Below are 23390 nucleotides of genomic sequence, written 5' to 3' on the forward strand. Positions count from 1 at the left end.
GGACTGGACTAGAAGACCTCTCAAGATCCCTTCCAGTCCTACAATTCTGTGATTCCTCCCTTGGGTAGCTTCCCAGTTCCTCTGCCCCAGCCTTGCCATTTCCTTTGCCTTTTCCCTAGGGGCTTCAGATGGTGCACCTTCCTTTTATTGGCCATCCAGCCTCCTTTTGGAGCTCACACTGCAGGAGATGGGCTCCTCAAGCATGAAGGTCTTCTGGCCAGATCCTGTTTTCTTGCAGTGGATCTCCTCTCAGAGCCACAGCACCCTTTTGGCATGTTGAGCCCATGGCAGCACCTATATGACCACGGCCTACAGCCACCCTCATTTTAATTTAATTTTGGGGGATTTTTGTTTTTTTCAAGTGCAGACACCTTCACCTCTCATCAGCTTCCTACTCTGATGTCTACCAGATAGCTCCTCCAGAAGTCCTCTACCCCTCCTTACACTTCCTCTTTGCAATGATTTATATTTCAAAGGAAAGCTCATGAAAGATGTCAGCTTGATGACAGCTCTTAACGGCAAAGTCCTCGTTTTTCACGTGGAACAGGTACAGCACAGGCAGAAGCTGGGCAAGCCTCTCCATGCTGGTTTCTTTAACATGGTCTCAACCTTGACCTGGAGGGAGACCATTGGTAGAGGCGAGAGGATGAAACTCATTTTTTAAAAAGTGAATTGCACATTAACTTTGCTTCTGAACAAGCACCGTGCAGAAACCGAGCTGAAAAGCCCTTACGTTTCACCTTAGACATAGCAGCGATTTACTCCAATGGGGCCGAGACCTCTTTGTTGTGAAGGTTTGTAATGGTCTGTGGCCAGGAGAAGGATGCATCGTCCCCAGCTCAGAACATTGGACTAGGCACGTGCAAACACCTAGTAAGGGACAGTTCCTCCCCAAAAGAGCATTGCCATTTTACAAGGCGTTTTGCCCCTAAGCGATTCCCAGAGAAAATAGGTTTTCCAACACACCAACCTGTGAGGAGCTAGACAAAAGCACAAGTAGTCTAGTACCATACGATCAGCCTGCTCAGAGCATGCAAATGAATGCTGTTGGTATTAAAAAAAGCATTGGCCCCTGGCGAAGCTCCACTAAAGTTAGTGCCAGGCTGCCGACATTGCCATGGCTATTGCCATTGCTTCTGATGGATGACTTTCCTTGCATGAACACATCCTAGTGCTGGTGGGCTCCCAGCAGCCTTTACGGCTACTGCTTCCATTTTGCTGCTTCCTGTGTGCATTGCCTTAGAGCTCACAAGTAGTAGGTAGATGGCAACAGGATTCTCTCTGTTATGCACCACAGGGACAACCATGGACATCTAATCTGACCTCCTGCATAACACAGGCTGTAGCCTTTCACCCTGGGACCAGGGCTGAATCAGGGCAATCCAGGGCCATACGGACACCATGACAGAGGGGCCCCTGTGGAGTCCCCAACTGGAGTAGCAGTGGCAAGGGAACCTCCTACCCCCCTTCTCTTTTTAAGAGAGGCAAGAACAGCAGCATGATCCCTCTTCTTCCACCAAGGACGTCAGCAAGGGGCTCTTCTTCCCTTGGGTGCAGCAGGGACAACAACAGGGGTCCCTTTTCCCCAGCGGATGGGCAGGGATGGCAGCAAGTGGGTCCCTTTATTTACTCTGCAGCCAAGGTGTATCTGCTGGGGTGGCTGTTGTGGAGCCAGGCCAGCGTGCTGGGTGTTGGAGTCCCCACTCTAGTGAGAAGCACAGGGAAGTTCACCCTTCTCAGAGCTACTGGTTCAGGCTGTTGGCACACTCAAGCAGATGTCCCTATATCGGTTATGCTTAGGTCACATTTTCAATGTCTTCTTCACAACCATGAGGACTAGAAACTTACTAAAAAAAATAATCAAAGCTGAGATACAGATGAAATCACATGACTCCAAGTGGTGGGTGGCCTACAGAAGGACGTGTGGTGTCTCTGCCTCCATCCAGCTCTGTCCGCGGCTCCTGCATCCAAGCCCAACAACTTGTAGTTGAGAGGAAAGTCACCGTGAAACACTGCCAAATCCTGAGCTAGCCAGTCATTCTTTTTTCTGTGATTAGCTAGATAGATAACAGGGAGCTGAATAACAACATTATTAGAGATGGTCTGAGCCATGCAATTTGGATCTGGCTTTCTAATACAGCCCACTTTAGAGAGAGGTCCTTTTGATCTAGGTCTGTGTCTGGGCTTTGAATGCCCCCAAAGGTCAGGAGTGTTTGGATTTGGAGTGCTGGGGAAGGCCTGTCTCTAAATATCTTAATAGTTGTATGTATAAAGTGCCCCACCCGTGAGGTGCTCAGGATTCTGTACAATATTTACTACCTGTTCTAAAACAATAAAAGTCCCATAAACAAATGGAGGGAGGACTTCTGGGAGAGAGGAAATGGGAAAGTTCTACCTAACAGGGCCATCAGTGATCATACTAAAACACCTTGGACACAGAGACATTTTCAGTGATTACTTAAAAGTGTGGTGGGATGGACTGAGAAGGGCAGTGAGTTCTACACATGCACACACACACTTGCAGCTCAATCATCTGCCAGTGTAAGCCATGGTGCATGGAGAATCCCTAAACGTAGCTGGGGTGAGAGTGCAAATACCCACCAGGACAAGTCTGAAGGGGACAGTCTAGAATACAAACAGATCCTATATCCTAAAGTGTTTAAAAACCAGCAGGGGCAACATTGATCTCAGTCTGGTGCTTTGTATGCAGCTGACATAGAGAATGCAAGGTGGCTGTGGTGCAATCTTGCTCTGTCCAGTGAATGGATGTGCTGTTCTTTTCAACACAAGCTGCACAGGATGGCATGGAAGTAATTACAGTAACTGAGCACTGTTGCCATGGCAGTATGTTTTGTTGCTGTGCCGGCTATCTGGGATAAATAAGGGTGTAGCCTGCACAAAGTATTCACATGAAAAAGCAAACGCAACCCATTTTATTTGGTCCAGCACATGCCTTCAAGTAACCTTGAGAGACTGGAGTTAACCTCACTGACTACCCATCCTCTGATAAGCAGTGACACAAAGACAAATAGAGTCACCTCTGTGACCCCATGAGCCCCTCAGTGCCCACTGGCAAAGGGTTCATTGCCATGTAACAGCAACTCCCACCAGGCCTGACAAACTCACTACACCTAACATTACTCTCATGATATTTATCTATAAAGAAGTCTTGTAAGCTATCAAATGAAAACTTATGGGTAGGAGGGTGACCTAAAGGAGGGTAGGAGGGTGACCTAAAGTTCTGGATGCCCTGAGAACGTGTCACAGCCTCCTACTGACCACCTGCAATTCTTCTGTCTCCTCAGGACTGAGAATCGGATAGCCCTGCTGGAAACATTGTCCAAACATTCTCCATGGCACCCACCGAGCTTGCTGAGTTCCCAGATCAAAACAAACCCAGAGGTGCGTCCTCAGCACACTGATAACCTGCCCTGTAGTTCAAAATCATCTTGCCGAGTTGAACAACAGGGGAGATAGAACAGATCCTTCTAGGCACACCATATGTCACATGCCTCGCTGGAGATGTAGAAACCCTGACTAGCTTCTATCTTCCAGGAGTGATTGGAACCACTGAAGGGCAGTCCAAGACACAACAGCAACAGCTGTGCCAGAGCAACAACCCACAGCCATTCCTAGCAAAAGCTGCTGAGAACAGTGGTTTTCATGTGTACAGAGCACAACATCTTTCCCTCCATGGGTCTTGCTCTTTATTTTACTTTTAGCAGAAGAGTAGCTCTGACTTCTGAGCTTTACCCTAAACTATGCTTCGAAATTAAAAAAAAAAAAAAATCTTTAAATCATTTGGGGGTTTTGCATTAGTAGCTTTTGTCCAAGTGCATTCATTTAATGAAAGGCTTTATAGGTTTAATCACCATGCTGGGAAATGTTCAGTCCTGGGGGGGCCCTTGCACAAATGTTAAACTTTTCTGTACATTCTTTTTTAAAATCAAATGACCTTGCTGTTCCAAGCTCTCCCTCAACTGTGTGTTTAAACACGCAGACAAAGAGGCAAATAATTTGCCTTGTCAGCATCTAGGACTCTATCCTGCAAGGTGCTGAATGACTCCAATCTGCACTAAAGTCAGCTAGGGCTAAGGCTGACAAGAAACCACACAAGAATTGCAGAACTTGTAGGAGCAGGACCCTGCTGATTCACAAGTCAGACATCACAACAAAAGTGAGGTTGAGTACCCAGAGCCTTCAAGACATTTAGGTACCTAACTTCCACTGAAAACAATGTTAGGCACCTACATACCTTGGAGAATTTGGATCTAAATGAATATGTCTATGAAGGCCCCAATCCCACAACTATATTCACACAGGTAAGCCCCTGCCCACTGGGGAATTCTATTGCCTTCAATGGCATGCCAAGTGGACTCGAGGGTCCTGCAATGAAGAGCCGATTGCTTCATCAGGGCCTAATTTAGTCACAGCATCATGGCTGTAGAGAAAGCTCTCTCAGCGGGAAACAGGGACACGGAAGAGAAAGTAGATACATTCCCCACAGAACAGAACAATGTGAGGGCCAACAAACGTTCTCTGATCCAGGTGAAAATGCATTTTTACCTGGGCTTCAAAGGTCATTAAAGTGTGTCTGTTGCATTGAAACTGTGGTGTATTCACTGGGGCCTGAAGCCGGTGCCTTGTTTAAGTATGTTGGAATGAAATTAAACGATATTTGTAAATAATGGAAGCAGGCACTTTACTTGTGATAGCTTAGGATGGACCTGCTTTCTGAATTGGAAGCTACACTTCAGTTATCTCTAGGGGAGCAGTGGGCAATTGGAAATGTGCATACACATGCTTGTGCACACTCTAACCGTTTGAATTTGGCCCTGCCCACAGTATAACCATGATTTCCCACAGTCAACAGTGCCATTACTAAGTAACAGTTTCATTACTAAGTAACCATTGTTACCAACGTGCCATTACTAAGTAACCAGTGCCATTACTAAGTAACACAGCTGGGGCAGTGAAACAGACAGATTCAGTAGCATAGATTCATTAGGGTCCGACGAAGAACAAAACTGTTGCCCCAGTTAGCACACACTGTACACATGGTGTGCTTGTTTTCCCAGTGCCTTCATGGAGTGTTGTTGGAAAACACAGGTCTCTCCACAGAACCAATGACTTTTACCTTCCAGTAAGAATGAATCCAATCCAAGCAAACCAAGATTATTAGGGGGAGGGAGGGGAAATGACAGTCTTGGGAGTAAAGTTGTGCCTTCTTCCATCCAGCCCCATACTCCTGGACTGTGCCCACAACTTGTTCAGGTCATTCCTAAAAACGTACCACTCTAGCTTTCCCTACACAAAAATGAGTGTTTACATTTGAATTTAAAAAATGAACTTGGAAACACTTTGACATGCCAGGCAATGCTCAGCCTGTGCAAAGGGCTAGCCCAGCATGAGGTCTGGGCACCGCTTGAGCCCTATTTTGAGAACTAAGTTGGCTTAAGTGGTTCTCAGGCTTGCAGAGGGGGGTGGACTTCACTTCCCAAAGTACAGGGATAGCAATTCTCCCTGGCCCATTTGTAATCTGTGCTGGGGAGGTCAGCACAAGGCTCCTTACAACCTCCGTCCTCATCTCACTGGGCATCCACACAAGGGCCAGGCAGAATCTGGCCTCTAGCTGCTAAGAACCGAGCTGACCCTTCACCCCCAAATCAGAAAGAGCCATATTGTGTTTTGTGTTGGAGGGGTAACTCTCACAAGGTTTTAGCCCAGGCTAGCTGTATGCACAATATGTGTCCAACGGGTAACAGTAATCACAACTTACTTCCTGCCTACCCATCATCAGAAAGGCTACTCTGATGGCACTTCCAATCTCATTTGAACCTGGAAATCTCATGCAAGAGCCTGACTGGGTGAGATTTCCAGATCAAAAAGGTTTGCATACTGGTCAGACTGTTGAGATATTTATCCAAGCTGAACCTAATGAGCTTCACCCATGAATAGTTGCACTACGTGTCAAAGTTTTAGTTCAAAATCCTGTCCTCCCCAATGTAGCCATACAGAGGGGAGGGAGAGTGGCAGAGCAGGCTATGTGTGTGTCCCAAGAATGGCTTATTAACATAGCTGAGGGCAGGCCACTACCTGCTATACCCTGCTGGGTGCTTTCGCAGCTCCTCTGAGAAGGAGCAGTTTGCCGGCCTCTGCTTCTGCCAGCTAGCACAATCTGCTCACAGCACGAGCTGGCTGCAGGCCTAGATATTGTCCCTAACCTTCAAACCACAACCCAAAGGACAGGTTTCAGAGTAGCAGCCATGTTAGTCTGTATTCGCAAAAAGAAAAGGAGTACTTGTGGCACCTTAGAGACTAACCAATTTATTTGAGCATAAGCTTTCGTGAGCTACAGCTCACTTCATCGGATGCATTCAGCAAAGGACGTGGTACATGGACTAGTCTGTATACCAGACCCAAATCCTAGCTCTTCTGTAAACTTGGACCAAAGGAAGGAGGCAATCTTCTCCCTGTCTCAGCCTGCGGGGGTGGACAGTGTGGGGGGCCTGACTGGGCCCCTCCCGGCAAGTGCATCTTGAGGGAGCCTGGCTGAGGCAGGCCTTGGCCTGACTGATCGCACCACTTCGGAAGGGACAGAGCAATTCCCGGCCTCGGGACCAGCCCTGGCTGTGCTGCCGGCTCAGTCCAGCAGATACAATCACCTCCCGGCAGGGCCGGCGAGTGCAGCCGGGAGGCAGGGCATGCGGGAGTGGGTCTCTGGGGAGTCTGAAGGGGAGGTTCTGGGCTGTGAGGGGGTGGGGAAGATCTGTGTGTGTTGAGGCAATAGGGAGTGGGGGTTCTGTGAGGGGTGCTGGGCAGTTGTGATGGGGCTGTGGGCAGGGGAGTGCTGGGCAGGGGTGGTGTTGTGCGGGGCGCTGTGCACTTCTGGTGGGGGGGGCGCTGTGCATAGTGGGTCCAGGGGGGGCTCTGGTCATAGGGAGTCGGGGTGGTGTTGGGCAGGGGGCTCTGTGGCGTGGCATGGGCTCGCCCCCCGAGGGGAAGGGGCATGCTGGCATCACAGGGCCACTGTGCGTCTGGCAACTGCCGGTTTGTAAATAGTGCCCTCGCGCTGGGCTGGGTGGAGCAGGGCCACCCCTGCCATGCCATGCCCCTAGCTGGCCCCTCGGTCTGGGGACTGACCTCCCCGGCCCTGCACCAGGTTCATATCGCAGAACAGTTGTAACAAACAACATTACCAATCTTTAGCTAAAATTTGGCCGTTGTGTCCCACACACATTAGAAAGGTTAGGGTGGAATCTGACTATTCTGTCTCTCTTCCTCCTCCTCCTCTTCTTCCGTAGATGCCTTGAGAACAAAGTAATTTAGCGTGGCTTCACCTGGGGTTCTTTAAAGCAGGAAGCAGTGCAATATAAGAGTGATAGATTTTTCTTAAAAAATTAAATGTCTCTCTTGAAATGAGACTGAAAAAAATTCCAAATAAAACACTTCAATGAGCTTTGCTTTTCATGCTATTTAAGTTCTGCATCCCATCAGATTTACTCGACAAAATGTCCCCATTTAGTATATTTTTAAAGTGCCTTTCTGTAAGTGGGCTCATAAACCCACTTAAATAAGCCTGTTAGATGTTGGGATTTTGTATTTGTTTTCGGGGTGGTGAGAGAGGCAAGCCTATAAACCAATTCAAATACAGCTTGGCCAAGATAAACTGTAAACTTAATGCAACCGGTGAATGTTTGCTCCCATTCCCCAAGCTACTGTAAAATATCATTTCCAGGAGCGATACCAGTCGCTGCATCTGCAAACACTCGTCAGAACAACTTCTCAAGTGGATGCGCCACCTGCTGGAGAACCTTTATCCATCGGCTTTTAGATGTTATCCTTTCATGCTAAGCACATAGGCAGTGAAACATGTCTTAAGCAACCACCAGAAGCATCAGCAAACTGGTGTTTAAAAGGCAATGTTGAGAGCTAACTCCACATTCTAAATTTGATACTCACCCACTTGTTCCATCAATTCCCTTATTTATGGCATATTTTTATACTATCCCCTGCCTGAGAAAGTCTCCCAGTAGATGTTTGCTTTCATTAAAAAGTTAAAGATTTCTTACATTTTGAAAAGGACCAGGACTCAAACCTGTTCTCTCCAAGCTCTCATTGACTCCTCAGTACCAAGTCTGTTTCCTCAGTGGGAGATGGAATTGCTTTTTAACACTGGTCCACAAAGACTTTGTATGTTTCGTTTATCTGTCCAGGTCTCTGTTTACTCTGTGACATTCACCCTGTGCACAGCTGGTGTATCAGACTAATGCACTACTTAAGCCCTCAAAATAGGGTTTCAGTGGGACTGAATAGTACATACACTATGAGCTGCCCCTGCACACAGTGCTGAATATAATCCATTGTAAATGTTGAACAATAAGATATTTCCATGTTTTTGAATCTGAAGACATTTTTAAATAATAGATCTTACCTCGGACATCCTGGAAAGGGTTAATCAGCCCTCAGCAGTTGCTATGGTGGATAAGTCCTCAGCCCTACAGGGCAATGACCCTTCGTTAAGAGTTTGTTCTAGTGATGTAATTTAATATCCTTGCTAGTCATGAGCCTGATCTAAGCCTCTGAGCCAAACTCCCCTGAACTCAGGTAATCGTTGGAATCTGAATCCAGATCTGGCCCATATATGTATCTATATAACAAGCTGAACCAAATCCCCAGCTGAACCCAATACTCCTGAATATTGGGATCTGTATAATTGTGATCTAGATCTAATGATTGTAGCTTGAATCCATCTCTGATACATGCAAGGAGTTATAATGGGTAGTGTTTCCATGCAGCTTACTACTGGTGGTCCAAAAACCCAAACTGCTAAATCCAAATTTGAAAACATTTGCAGCTTGAATTTTAAAAAGGCTTGGATTGGAAGCAGCCCTAGCTTTGGTTTTGGATTTGCCAAACGAAAACTTGAATGAGAAGCCTTTGCAAACCAAATTGAAAACATGGTCTCCTTAGCCCATCTCTAGCCTTCAGGGGTCTCATCTCCAGTGCAGAAAAGTTTCCATCTTGGTCAAGCAGAGGAAAAACAGATCATGTTGCAATCTTCTGAGCAGCCGGGCCAAAGCTGTAGAGCTGCCAAGCACTCACACTTCCCATTTATGTCAATGTAAAATTCATGTGATTGATATTATCTGCGTTTGGCATAGACGAATACAGGAGAATTTGGCTTTGCAGATGGGCGCACGTGTCACAAAGCAGACTACTTTCCTAGGAACACTAGCTAAACATAATGATAAATGATGAAGACACTTAAGAGCCTGATGAGATATAAAAGTCACTAGGTCCTTGGAGTGCTGCCAGTGAAGAGGAAACTGATTTAATCTCTTTTAGAGAAACATTTGTTTCTCACAGCCTGAAAACTGATTTCTGGAAGGACTTTATATGAGTGTTTTGAACACCATAGATGATGCAGGGCCCACAAAACCCATCTGGCAACACTATTCTAATTACCATTTCATACTTGAAGGACCTGACTGAGACTATAGCTTTACAAGGACGTCAGGAAAATAGGTTTTATTGAAAGCAGTTAATTTTCTTCCCTCTCTCCCATCCCCAGACATCCGTCCAGCAGCCCAAGTCAGGCTTAGAGATCTTTGTGGTGTCCCCAAACGGCTGTTTGAAAGAGGGAAAGGAGTCATCCATTTTGTTCCCAGTTAAAATGCTGATCAATCTTGAGACCTAAGGAGGAAAGAGCTGAAAAAAGAGCTATGGAGAAAGAAGCAATGGGTTGACTTTATACGGGGTAGTTCGTTTTCCTTTTTCTTGCTGCAATGACAGATTTATGGCTGGGGTTTTTAAGGGAGTTTAAGGGAGTTTGGTACTTTAATTACCTAACTATTCTTGTTTTACACCCTTTTTACTGAACCATTTGGCAAATGTAATGGATGTTAAAAGCTCTATCTTTTAAGTAGATGTTTGCTGAAAGTAAATAAAGATACAGTTTTGTTCATATAGCTCTAAAGAAGCTGGAGTCTTCCACACACGTTTCATTTGGTGTGAGGTTTTTGAGTAACTTGGAACTTCGTAAGGAATTTTATCTAGCAACGTTAGAACAACATGCCCTGTACCGTGCAGCATCCCAGAGATGATAGCACTCGTGGGAAGGGTAATCACATTGCTTCTGAAGGACACTGATGCATTCCTTCATAGTGATAGAGAACCTCCCCTGATTAAGAGAGCAGGGCTGGCTCAAATCATGTGATCACAGCAGGCCCCATATATTTTGCGGCTGTGCTCTGTCTACACTATCTCCTGCAATCTACGGTACTTATATGGCCCCTATTGACATATCTTCAATGTATTCATCCCCACACCACCCCGTGAGGTAGGAAAGTGCTGTAATCCCCATTTGATAGATGGGGAACTGAGACAAAAAGAGATTAAAGCCTTGTCTACGTGTGAAAGTTAATCTGGAATAAGGTATGGAGTGAAGTTAAAGCTGATTAACTATGCCTGATTAACTCTATGTATGGATGCTCTTATTCTGAATTAACTTCCAAAGTGGATGAAGAGCATCCACACAAGGTGTTAATCGGGAATAGCTACCCCAGAATAACTTGCCCTGTAAACCAGGCCTACCTGACTTGACCCAAGTCACACAGGGAGTCTACAAAGCAGGGCATTGAACCTGGGTCTCCCAAGCCCCAGACAAGTGCTTATACCTCCTCTACTGACCCCACATACCCTCTCACTGACACCTTGAAATACTGATTTGGAACCTCACCCTTCCATGTGAAGTCCCATATAAATCCCTCACTCTTGAGCTGACAAACCCTCCTCTCCCTAATGTGCTATGTGGGTTAAGAAAGTTTTTCTGAGATTCCCCACCTGACTTTGCAGGGGGCTCCATAAAACCTAGGCCTTGCCCTGAATAAAGGACAGTTACCTGCTGAGGGTTTTTTAATTGATCACTAATATCACATAATATGTAGCTGAACCGCAAACAAAGTGCAGAAGCCCCACACCTGAACACCCTCAAACTTTGTGGAAGTGAAGACCTGACTGTAAGCCAAATTTTGTGGCTGGAACTATCCTACAGTAGGCTGAACTAAATGTCCCATTAACCTGAGGAAACTTTCAACCAACACAAAACTTTGCAGCTCACTTCCATCTCCATTGTACAGTTTTGACTGGTGCCCATCAGCACAGCATCTGAGCTCCTTCCAGGTTAATTAGATTGCCAGAGCCAAGGCCCTAGTGGATTTCAAGGAGTCTTCAGCTCTACTCAAGTGACTGTAAGACCACAATGTGGTTTTAAATAACCATGCACAATTGTGTCTGAAGATTAGCATCATGTTCAGGGTCATGATGAATTCAGTCCAGATTTAGGATGTCAAGAAAATATAAAATATACTGCTTGTATCCCTGTTCTAGAGAGCAGGGCATTTTCAAACATGTACCACTAAACGCCACCAAAGGCTGACGGAGATACATAGAGAATCGCAGAACAGTGGACACAAAGGGACAAGTTTAAATGATTCAGAGGCCTTGTACACACTCGGGAATAGCCTTGAGTCAGCAATCAGTGTAGTTGCACCAGTGCTGACTTCAACAGCAGACAAAGGCAAGCCAGGGTTTACACCGACTGAGTTAATCAAGGTTTACCCCCTCCTTGGTATAGTATTACACCCATTGTGCACTGGAGTAACTGACTACACAAGATGCAGGGCAGTGGTGAGTCTGGCCCTATGTGTCTAAGTGTTTAGTTAGACTCAGTGTTCCAAACTGAGAAGTGATGTGTAAATTACATATTGGTAAGTGGGAGAAAGTCCAGGAGATCCTAGAGAAAGTCAAAGAGTATCTGCCTGACTCCAAGTTGGTGTAATTGACATGATCAGGGAGCCAGAAGAAGTTAAAAATTACATTCAGCTTAGATTCACCACTGAATTTGGCCTGGAGTATCTAGCTCATATTTATCAGGAATCAAAGTGCAGAGAAATAGGTAAATATTTTTCTTCTCTGTGAGCTGATCTGTATCAAAAATGTGACTGACCGTAATGCTTTAGAAAGTGGATTGAATAGATAACTAGACTGCCCCTCATGTTGGTGCATCATTTTATCAGGTCATAGCTACATAAACATGATTCAGCTGCAGTGTTTACCCTGAATCTATATATAGCAAATGAGGAATAAAACAGGCAACAGTAATATATGTCAGTTGCCATTTTCAGAGTGACCACATGGTGTCCCCACAGTGCTGTACTGCATTACTTAAATCTACCAATGACAATGATTGTCATTGGTAACACATCTCAATACACACACATATAAACCTTTGCACAGCATTGATTTGACCCGTAGTTATGTTTAGAGCTACCAGGAAAATAGTCATGACCTCAGTCTGCAACCAAACCAAACAAAGGGTCAGGCATTGTAGTGAGAATACCGATGGTTAGAGTCGGAGCACTTGCACTTAGGGTAAAACGAAGCACAGGTGAAAATTCAGGCCTGGGGGTTGAAAGTATGGTATATATCACTATGAAATAAGACTGCTTTTCATGCCTGGCTCTCAAAGCACTTCACAAGGATGGTATGTATCATTATCTCCATTTTACAAATGGGGAAAACTGAGGCACAGAGCAATTTGCCAACGGTTGCCCAACAGGCCAGCAGCAGAGCTCAGACTAGAGTACTAGTCCAGTCTTTAGCATCAGTCCAGTGTTCTATCCACTGGCTCAGACTGCTCGTTTCAAAGTCAGGTGATGTTATGATTGTGTTTGCTGTGTCCTTGCACCTTTAAATGTAAACTCTACCTGCCTGGGACAGTGGTGTGAATCAATTCAATCGCTCTGTGTCCCACAGTCTTCTTTGTTCTTCCTTTCTTTGTGCCATTTTCTTAATCTCAGATGCCATCCAGACTGGCTCAAATGCCCTGGTTCCACGGGGGAGCTGCACCTCTGGCCCCTTTCCAGGTTTCTCTGAGTGCACCTCTACAGGTATCAGACCTGGTGCTCTTACCTTTCCTAGGGTGGAATCCCACAATTCTCTCACTCTTAGACCAGGCCCTGGCCTACAGCCCCCTGTGCACCAACCGTGATTGCTCAGCAGGCCTGACAGGGTTTGGCATCTGCACATCTTGGGAGTCGGAGACCAAAGCCCTGTCTAATCTTAACAGCAGGGACAAAGCAAAACATAAGAGAAAACAGAACAGGAGTACTTCTGGCACCTTAGAGACCAACAAATTTATTAGAGCATAAGCTTTCGTGGGCTACAGCCCACTTCATCGGATGCATAGAATGGAACATATAGTAAGAAGATATATATATACATACAGATAAATTGGAAGTTGCCATACAAACTGTGAGAGGCTAATTAGTTAAGATGAGCTAAAACAGACTCCAACGAGAAACTGCTGAGCTTGAATTAATATGCAAACTAGATACCATTAACTTGGGATTGAATAGAGACTAGGAGTGGCTGGGTCATTACACATATTGAATCTATTTCCCTAAATTAAGTATCCTCACACCTTCTTGTCAACTGTCTAAATGGGCCATCTTGATTATCACTACAAAAGTTTTTTTCTCCTGCTGATAATAGCTCATCTTAACTAATTAGCCTCTCACAGTTTGTATGGTAACTTCCAACTTCTCTGTATGTGTATATCTATATCTTCTTACTATATGTTCCATTCTATGCATCCAATGAAGTGGGCTGTAGCCCACGAAAGCTTATGCTCTAATAAATTTGTTAGTCTCTAAGGTGCCACAAGTACTCCTGGTCTTTTTGCGGATACAGACTAACACAGCTGCTACTCTGAAACCTGAAATAAGAGCAAATAGATTTTAAAGCAATAAAACAGCTACATGCATGTCTGTCTCACCACAGCTCAACATCCCTCTGGAAGCTTAGGGAGACTTGACTTCGTCAAACCCTACCCTACCGGGTGTCTGTGTCAGTCTGTTCCCCATGAACAGCGCCCTACGACTATGAGACCTGGGGACAGAGTGTACCTTTTTAACTGTATAATGGTCTTTGACTCTGTTGGCTCCATGCACTGGCATACCAACTCTTGTAACTTGGCTGGAGCTTGGAAGTAGCATCTTCCCAGCTAACAGCTCTGGCACTGTCTCTTAATGATCCTCCTCCCCTACACACATACACACACACACATGTACTGAAAGGTTGCTAAGCTGGAGTCATTGTGCTGCCTTTCTGCTATTTTCCTAGCAGCCCTGCTATTAAACTAAACCAACATCTACATATAATAAACATTCCAGTAACCCAGTATAGCCATACAGCGACTATCCCAGTCACCAGTTCACATGCAGTATCCGTAAATTATTACAGATCAGATCCCCGTCCTTCACCATGTGGAATGAAGCTTAGACCAGCAAGCACATTTTAACATCCTGTCCCGTAAGCCACAGCAAAGCCATCAGATGGTAATGGCCTTGGGTTATATGTGACTGGGGGCTAGTTTTGACCAGGTGAAATCGAGATAAAAGGTGTGTGCTCTCTCTCTTGAGCAGCCCCATGAGCAATCCAGTTTGCTGCTGAAGGGTAATAACCTGCACCAGCTGTCATTAGCAGGGCTTGAAGCCAACATCATAGAGCAGAACTCTATCACTAAATTGAGAAAGTAACACCATTAGCTGGTAGCAGTAGTAGGCTCTTATCCTCTGTGGAGACCAGCTACTAGAAGGGAATGCAACACATTTTTAAAGCATGCTGTACTACAACTCACCCATATAAGCTGTTTACATCTGCCTGTTGTTACTCAATTGCTGCCCCCCCGCTTCTTTAAAATGTCCTTATAAAATGCACCATTTCCCACCAAAACCCTTACAGCTTCCAGGTAGGAAGGTACTCCCCATCTGAGTTACCAAGAGATGGCATTCAGCATCTTAACCTGTAACCAACGAGGGTCCCAAACTACACCATTCAGATCTGTTTCCAAATGTCAGATACTTCCTAGTGGGGAGATGCTCAGATCTGGGGTATTGAATTCTCCATTATACTGATAGCAGCCAGCTGCAAAATTTTAATCTGGATTCTGATTCCACATTTGGGGGTGTTTGGAGCCAGGGTTTTGATGAAGTACAGCTAAATAAATAAAGTAAAAGCTATAAAGTGATTGGTTTTATATGGATTACAAATTTCTGTACAACTCCACAGGTTGCTGCCTGTCTGCCGAGTAGCTGGGAGAGAATTATTGCGTATCACTCTTCTTGAAGTCTCATAAACGCTGGGAACTTTGGAGAAGTCTCACTGCAGTATAGCAGTGAGTGGATGTAAAGGCATAGAGAGGCGGAGCCATGGACACAGTAGAATAGCGCAGCACTTCTTATTCCGCTTTCTTATTTTGGAGTTTTTCAGGATTAGATGATGAGTAGAATTCTTACCTGACCCTCAAAGGCTGATCCTCTACCCTGTGTTCTTCCTGATAGTGGCACTTTCCATTGCCTCCTTCGGAAAGTAGGAAGAGCTCAGATATGTGAATCAACCAGGAATGCCCACTTTGTGACATATTCCTATAGGGGTTCGGCATCAGTTATAATGACAAGTTCAAGGCAATATCCTGGCCCTTGCTAGGTCCACTTTATGCTGCTACAGCAGTAAAAGGGACTTAAAGTTGCCCTAACCAGGCTATGAGGATTCCTCTGGTGTGGGAGAACCTTTAGCCGGCACATAGCTCTATTTCACCTCTCCTTCCCCAGCACCAGCACAGGGCTGTATTGGAAGCATATTCCGTGCATACTGCACTCCTGCAATGCCCAGCCAGCATAGCAGCCTTCAGCAGGCTGTGACAAGCCAGCATGTTTGAAGCGAATCCCTGAGGCTGAACCATTCAGTGTAGGCCCAAATGACAGAAGTTGGCTGTCTAATGGCCAGCGGTCAGGACATTGGACATCTAAGCCCCAAACCTGCATGCTGTTCCACACAAACAGAGCCCCACCTGGGTCTGTGTAGGTACAGGGAGCCTCACAGAATTGGTTACCGGATAGAAGCCCTAACGCCTATCCTCCAGGGCTACTCCTATTGTGCCTGTCAGTGCTACACATCAGCAGGTCTACTGTAGTCCTGTTCAGAAAAGTGTGATTGGAATTTATTTTTTTAAGGGGGGCAGGGGTTGTTGGGTGTGGGGGTTTTTCCACTCTCCCACAATGAGAAAGTGACTAACAGGCTTTTGCTAAAGCTTACACACACACACACACACACACACACACTTGCAAATTAACCTTCAGGCAGAAACCAGGCATGGAAAACTTCATCTCCAAAGGTGAATGTTTTGGAAAGTTAGGAGTGTGTAAAAGCAAGGGGCTGTAATGGAAACTGTTCCTGCTGTATATGTGCGTACTTGTATTACCATACTGGATTCTTCCTCCAGCATTATAACACACGCTGCCCCAAAGTCAAACAAAGCCAAGAACAAACTGACCAAAATGCAATGTTGTTCCAAGAAACATAGTTGAGGTGAGGTTGTGTGGAATGGAGGCTGAGGTTAAGGAAACACAAAGACATAGGAATTTGCACAGTTTGGGGCATTTATGGTAAATCTCTCTCTCTTTGCATCTGGTACAAATTGGAGTTTGACATGCAGACATAGTGCACAAACTGTGCCAATACAGTGGTCGTGCTTAAAAATATTTCATTTGCCTTAGAAAAGTAAACATCATTTCTCCAGTACTTGTGTATCATCAAGGTAATGTAGGGAAGTCTAAGGAGTGCTGCAAATACTAAGTGCTTGTCTACACAGTGGGGTAGGGTGCTCTATGGGAGTGTGATTTCTAAAACACTAAGGTGTTGCACTTCAACTGGTCCATGTAGACCCTGCTGGTGAACTTTAACATAATGCTGTTTGAAATTGTACCATGTTAAAGTGTGCTGCTAGAGACTCCTTAGTGCACGCCAGCAGGGTCTACATGAACCAGTTAGTGTGCAATACATTAGTGCACTTTAGAAAACACATCCCCATAGAATGCATTACTCCACCATGTAGACAAGCTCTAAGAAAAGTTTCCCCATAGTGTAAGGCAAATCTGGAAAGAACAAGAATGGCTAATGTAGTTTGAATTGGGTGGGACATCCTTGAGGCAAGGCCCTCAATGCTACATACATGGGTGGCACTTCCAGTGGAAGTTATCAGATAGTGAGAAGCATTGGTCCAAATTCTGTTGTGTTCTATCTTTCTATCAATCTCTCTCTCTCTCTCTCTGTCAGCAATCCATTTGTTGGTCTTTGTTTTAAAATCAGACTCAATGCACTGTGTTAATGTTGCCCTTTCCCCTAAGATATCCCTCCACTGGGGTCAGCAAAAAAGCTGATCAGAAATCCAAGATCCCTTTTATGGCATTTAGGACACAACTGAGCTCAGTAGTTCTCCCCTTCTTCCAATGGACTGAGTGCTTATGGTCAGGGGCTGGTTATGCCCAGTTGAGTACCACATGAATTGCTTTATGATCAACAGCTGAAGAGATGCCCAGAGTTAGTGCTTATCTCTTTGGGCTTACACTTGGAGTAATGACATGCTGTAGTATGGAAGTGAAAATGGTGACCGCACTTGGTGCATGCCTCCCTAAAAATTTACATTGATGGGCAAAATGAGTAATGTCAGAAGGTGGCAAAACTGTGGGGCAAAAGGTCCTGACAGAAATCAGGAGACCTTGGGGAACTTTAGTCAAAATGCCCACCTTCTACCATTATATTCAGTGAGATGGAAGCCGTAGACTGTTATCAGGCAAGATGGCCACCATATCCCTACATCCCTGCATGTGGAAGTGAAGCTGCCTCTTGGAGAAGTGGCCATTTTCCATTGTTGCTTATGGAAATGAAGCCAGGATGCCATCAGTGAAGATGACCAGACCCTTTGTTCTATGGCTAGGAACCTGGACTGAAAACTGTAAAGGGACAGGAAAATCTAGGGAACAGGAGGGGGAATGAGGAAGTGCAGGGGAATAGGGCATGGCAAAGAGGAAATGTGATGATAAGAGACTGTGAGGGGAAATGAAGGAAAATATGAGAGCAGGATAATGTAGAGGTACTGGTCTTAGACAGGAGCAAGAAGGGCAAATGTGAACAGGTGAAAACTGGATGGTACAGGGAGAAAGGCAGAATGGAGTCGGGATTGAGGATGGAGGCATGATAGCGATAGGGAAAGGGACTGGAGAGGGATAGGTGGTGAAGTCTCTCACCCCAGGTATTATGAGAAGAGAATTGGAGTCCCCCTTTGACTAAGCCATGCTTCTGTGTATGTATTTCAGGCTGAATTTTGTACTTGTCATGATGACACACAAACAGAGTGGTAAGCTTAACCCTAAAGGATCAAAATCAGAAGGTAGATGAAAAACTGTTTTGTTTTAATTTAATGATTTTTAAGGCAATATCATTGTTTTAAGGGTCCAACTCATGATTATTGAATACTTGGAGTTGGCAAGAATTTGGTTCAGCTTGGTTCAACATTGAATTGTGTCTATCTGATCTACCATGGTGCCTCATGGGAACTGTAGGCTGGATGCCTCATGCGCTCATCGTCCTCTATAGACTGGGTTCCTTGCCCAGTTCTACACCTCCCATGATGCACCATGGTCATGCAACTGCCATGACATACCACAGTAGTTCAGCCACAGGGGAGACCGTGGTGCATAATGAGTGACTACAACTCCCATGAGGCATGGTGGCAGCTCAGGTAGACACAGATTATTGCCAAACTGTCGCAAAGCAAAATGTTTCAAATCAGTTCAACAAAGTGAAATGGTTTGATTCAGGATGACCTAATCCAACTGGAAAATTTCAGCCAAATCTAAGTTTTCCAGCAGAAAACCATCATTCTGTGGAAACTATATTTTCCTTCAAAAAAACGTTCAAATGGAAAATTCCCCATCAGCTCTATTACTTAGCAAATAATATAATTCCTTGTCGAACATACATACAGTGAGTCACATACACCCTCCCTAAGCTATGGGACAAAAATTCAGAGCCTCACAGTCTGCCACTCTTACTTTGACCATAGAGATATGAACCCACTTTTCATTACATATATTCACCATGCCTGAATGTGGCTTCTAGGACGATGCTGCTGCAATACACAGCATGAGCCTCTGCACTTCACAGCTAGGCCTTCCCAAATGAGGGGATTAAATCAGACTGCTTGTACCAGCTCCAGGAGAGGTATGATCCTTCCCCATTGAGCTCTTGGGCAAAGACGCCAGCAGGAGGAGCATATGTGGAAACATTTATGAAATTACCCACTGATTTCCATCTTGATGAAGAAATTTATCTGGAATTGTTCTCCTATTTTTTCCCCTTCACTCCTGTTGCATTTAGTGCATTAAGCCAAGACACCCTGAGAGACAATGAGCTAGCTTTTCCTCCCTACTGTGATCTGGGCATTAAAGGGCTAGGTCCTTATGGGTATGTCTACACAGCAGTTTGGAGCAAGCCTCCCAGCCTTGACTGACAGACTTGGGCTAGCACTCTAAAAAAAGCTGTGCAGACAGCTCTTTGAAGTTGTGTCTCGGGCTGGAGTTCCGGCTCTGAAGCCCACCCCCGCCCCAGGCTTCAGAGCCCCTGCACCAGCCAAAGCCACAACTTGAAAGCATTGTCTACGCAGCGATTTTTAGCGCTCTAGCGTGAGCCCCACTAGTCCAAATCTGTCAACCCAGGCTGGGGGGCTCACTCCAAAATGCTGTGTAGACATACCCTTGTAGTACACGGCACAGCCACTCCCCTGTCGCTTGCTCTGTGTGACCAGGCACTGCTGTCTATCCTCCCTCTTCTCCTTACAGTCAACCTGCCAGTAGAGACTGGACAGTTGCCAGAGGGTGAACTCTATTGACTACATTCAACACAGCAACTGGTGCCAGTGTGAAGTTCACACCTATTACTCTCATGCTTGGAGGTGAGAGGTTTGCCCCACTGCACTCAGCCCTTGCCCTTGCTGTTCTTATCAGCAATCTCTTTTGCAGTAGACTGGAGAGAATATGGTTTGGGATGAATTTGATGACATTTATAGTAGGATTGTCGATTAATCGCAGTTAACTAACGCGATTAACTCCAAAAAATTAATTGCGATCAATCACAGTTTTTTAATCACACGGTTAAACAATAGAATACCAGTTGAAATTCACTAAATATTTTGGATGTTCTTCTACATTTTCATATATATTGTGTTCTGTGTTGTAATTGAAATCAAAGTGTATATTATTTTTGATTACAAATATTTGCACTATAAAAATGATAAACAAAAGAAACAGTATTTTTCAATTCACCTCATACAAGTACTGTAGTGCACTCTCTTTGTCATGAAACTGCAACTTACAAATGTATAATTATGTACAAAAAAACCTGCATTCAAAAATAAAACAATGTAAAATTTTAGAGCCTACAAGTCCACTCAGGCCTACTTCTTGTTCAGCCAATTGTTCAGACAAACAAGTTTGTTTACATTGGCAGGAGATAATGCTGCCCACTTCTTGTTTACAATTTAATATTTGTAATCAAAAATAAATATAAAGTGAGCACTGTACACTTTGTATTCTGTGTTGCAACTGAAATCAGTATATTTGAAAATGTAGAAAACATCCAAACTATTTAAATAAATGGTATCCTATTATTGTTTAACAGTGCGATTAATCATGATTAATTTTTTTAATTGCTTGACAGCCCTAGTTTATAGTGAATGATTCCGATAAAAATATTTTGCTCATGTTAATTTCATGCTGCTGGAATCTGTATGAACTTGTTTTGCTAAATATTTCCTGTGGACTTGGAATTTCTTGTGGTCCATCCCCTCTACCCACCACACTGTCTCCCTCTGATGGCTTTGTTGGGGACAGCAGTTAGCTCTCTTCAGGTTGGAAGGAAGGCGCTCTAGTTAAATTCCTGTTTCAGGAGGAGAGTAGAATTGTACAGACAGAATTGTACAAGTCCCCAGCACATCAACCCTCTAAACTAAATGCTAGGGGATCCTTCAGTCCACCACATCCTCTGCACCAGTCCCCACCAATGTATAGAGACACTGAAACTCAGGGGAATCACCAAACCAACAAGACTATTGCTGAATGCTGGGGATAGAGTCATGGCTTCTCCATTATCTTGGTAATCCCTGACAGCCAAACTCTAAGACACTTAAAGCCCTTTTCCGCCTTTGAACCAGAGCAGATGGAGCAGACATTCACTTCATATTGTCTTCAACCCATGTTTCCCAATCTGTTCCCCAGTTCCACAAGACAGGCTCTGAGGAAAGCTGGAAGGTACCATTGCAAGCTAAATGCCCTTCCTCTGCAGCAGAATGGCAGCATTGTCTCTTAGTAGCCCAGGTGCTGGATCCACTCCACTCCTGGAATCATATTTCTGACACACACATCCTGGCACGTAAATAAATAAATCAATAAAATCCCAGAATCCACATTCCCAGCACCAGAAAAATCGCTGGATTTATGGAGAACCTGGCACCATATTCCCAGCACTTAGCTATGGCCTCACTGCTTTGGAGATTCCTCTAAGTTTGTTCTGCTGTTCACACCCAACCTACACACACACACACACACACACACACACACCTTATTGGTTCTCAGGGAATCTCCTGATTTCCTCTTCTTTTCTTTTCACAGTTCCCCTGGAAGCTCTTTCTATTCCCCCTCCCATCCCCCCACCACCTTTCCCCTGTGTGTCCTCTGACCAGGAGGCTCTGCACCTGACTCCTGCACCTCCACTGCTGAACTCTCAATCCTCTTCTGGTGGCAAGAGAGGTCAAAACTTCATCTCCCCCGCAAGTGCAGAGCTGGCCTCACTGCTGACTTCATAGTGCTGGGCCTTGTGCTGACAGAATGATAGCACAGTGCAGAGCTGAGATTCTCTCTGCTGTCTCTTTGCTTTCTCCAAGACTTAGGCAGTCGTTTTGTCCTTGCTTTTTGGATGGAAAGTGATATACCCACTGGTACCATGAAGCAGTGTCCCCGCCCACCCCGTTATCTTGGACAGTGGAGCAGAAAGTGGCTGTTTCCTCTGTCATACTAGTTTCATTGTCCATCTCTGAGTCTCTGCTGAGCTTTGTGTCTCCCATTTCCATCTTCCTCTCTAGGATTGCTGAGCCACTACAACTTTGTCGTCAGGAAGATCCTACCAGTCTGGCTAAGGAGCAGAATCCCAGAAGCCAACCCTACAGATTACCTCACACAGACAGAGGCGAAGAAGGGATGATTCAACTTTTCAACACACCGATACCACCAGATCACTGAACAAAGCCTGGGTTGACAAAATAGGGCAAATGCTATTCTTAGCCACCTCCATCCAAGCCTGTGGAATCCATGTAATTCTGTAAGGCACCCAGGGACAGTGATGAGCAGGACATAAATACCAGATTTAAAGTTGGAGAGACAGACAGGGCCCACCTGACTTCTGTGCTGCAACCCGAGTTGCCCTGTGGACGTGGACCAAACTTACCAATTTCCTAAGAGAAGGCAGCAAAAGATAAAACAGCAAATAGCTACCAGGGCTTTTAATGCTTTGACTGAACCCAGATGATAATTTCAAAGGTAATTTCCTGTGAAGCTGGCTTCAGTGAGGCTGCCTGGGTATAACGGATCAAAATTCGGCCCAATGTTGCTAATGACCAGCTGAGGGTATGTCTGTGCAGCCGTCAGAGGTGCCACTGCAGCATGTGTAGACATCCTGGAGCTAGCGAGCATGCGGACCAGTAGCAATGAAGCTGTGGTAGCACAGGCTGTACAAACTTGCCCAGGAGCCTGGGTACTTCCTCGAGCGGCTAGCCCACACTGATGGCCAGGCTGCCACAGCTTCACGGCTATTGGTAATCATGCTAGCTAAATAAAAGTTAGCGCAGGTGTATTTACAGGTGCTGCAGTCACATCTCCAACTGCATTGCAGACTTACCCTGAAGTTGTCTGCCCCCATTTTCACATACTAAACACCCAGCTGCTGCTAAACCCGAGGAAGTACCACCCCTCCTCTGATAGACAGTAAGGCTCATAGAGCATTAGATTCAGAAGGAACCAAGAACAGAAAGAGAGGGATGGAATGTATTGCTCTGGGCATATTTGAAGGCAAGGAGCATATTTTTAGTCTAATTTTATTATACAAATCTTACGAAAGGAAGCATGAGCCCTAACAGTACAATGACTGTGCTTTTAATACATCGGAAAATAAGAACATAGGTCCCAGTTTGGTCACAAATGTCTGAATCTAGGAAGCGCCTGTCCCAATGAAGTCATTGGGAGGACACACAGAAGACTGTACTGTGCAGAGTAAGAAGAGGTAAGCAGAAGTCGAAGCAATGCACTGTATGTGTGAATACAGAAGAGAACTGCTGTTTGTCTACATGGTTTGAGCATGCTAGCTTTTAACACAGCTCCTGCTGCTATGCAACATCAATGAGATGTTTGGCTATCCTCCGCCCACATCCCTTAAAG

The sequence above is a fragment of the Natator depressus genome, chromosome 1 (genome assembly GCF_965152275.1).
Source record: "Natator depressus isolate rNatDep1 chromosome 1, rNatDep2.hap1, whole genome shotgun sequence".
NCBI classification, from domain to species: Eukaryota; Metazoa; Chordata; order Testudines; family Cheloniidae; genus Natator; species Natator depressus.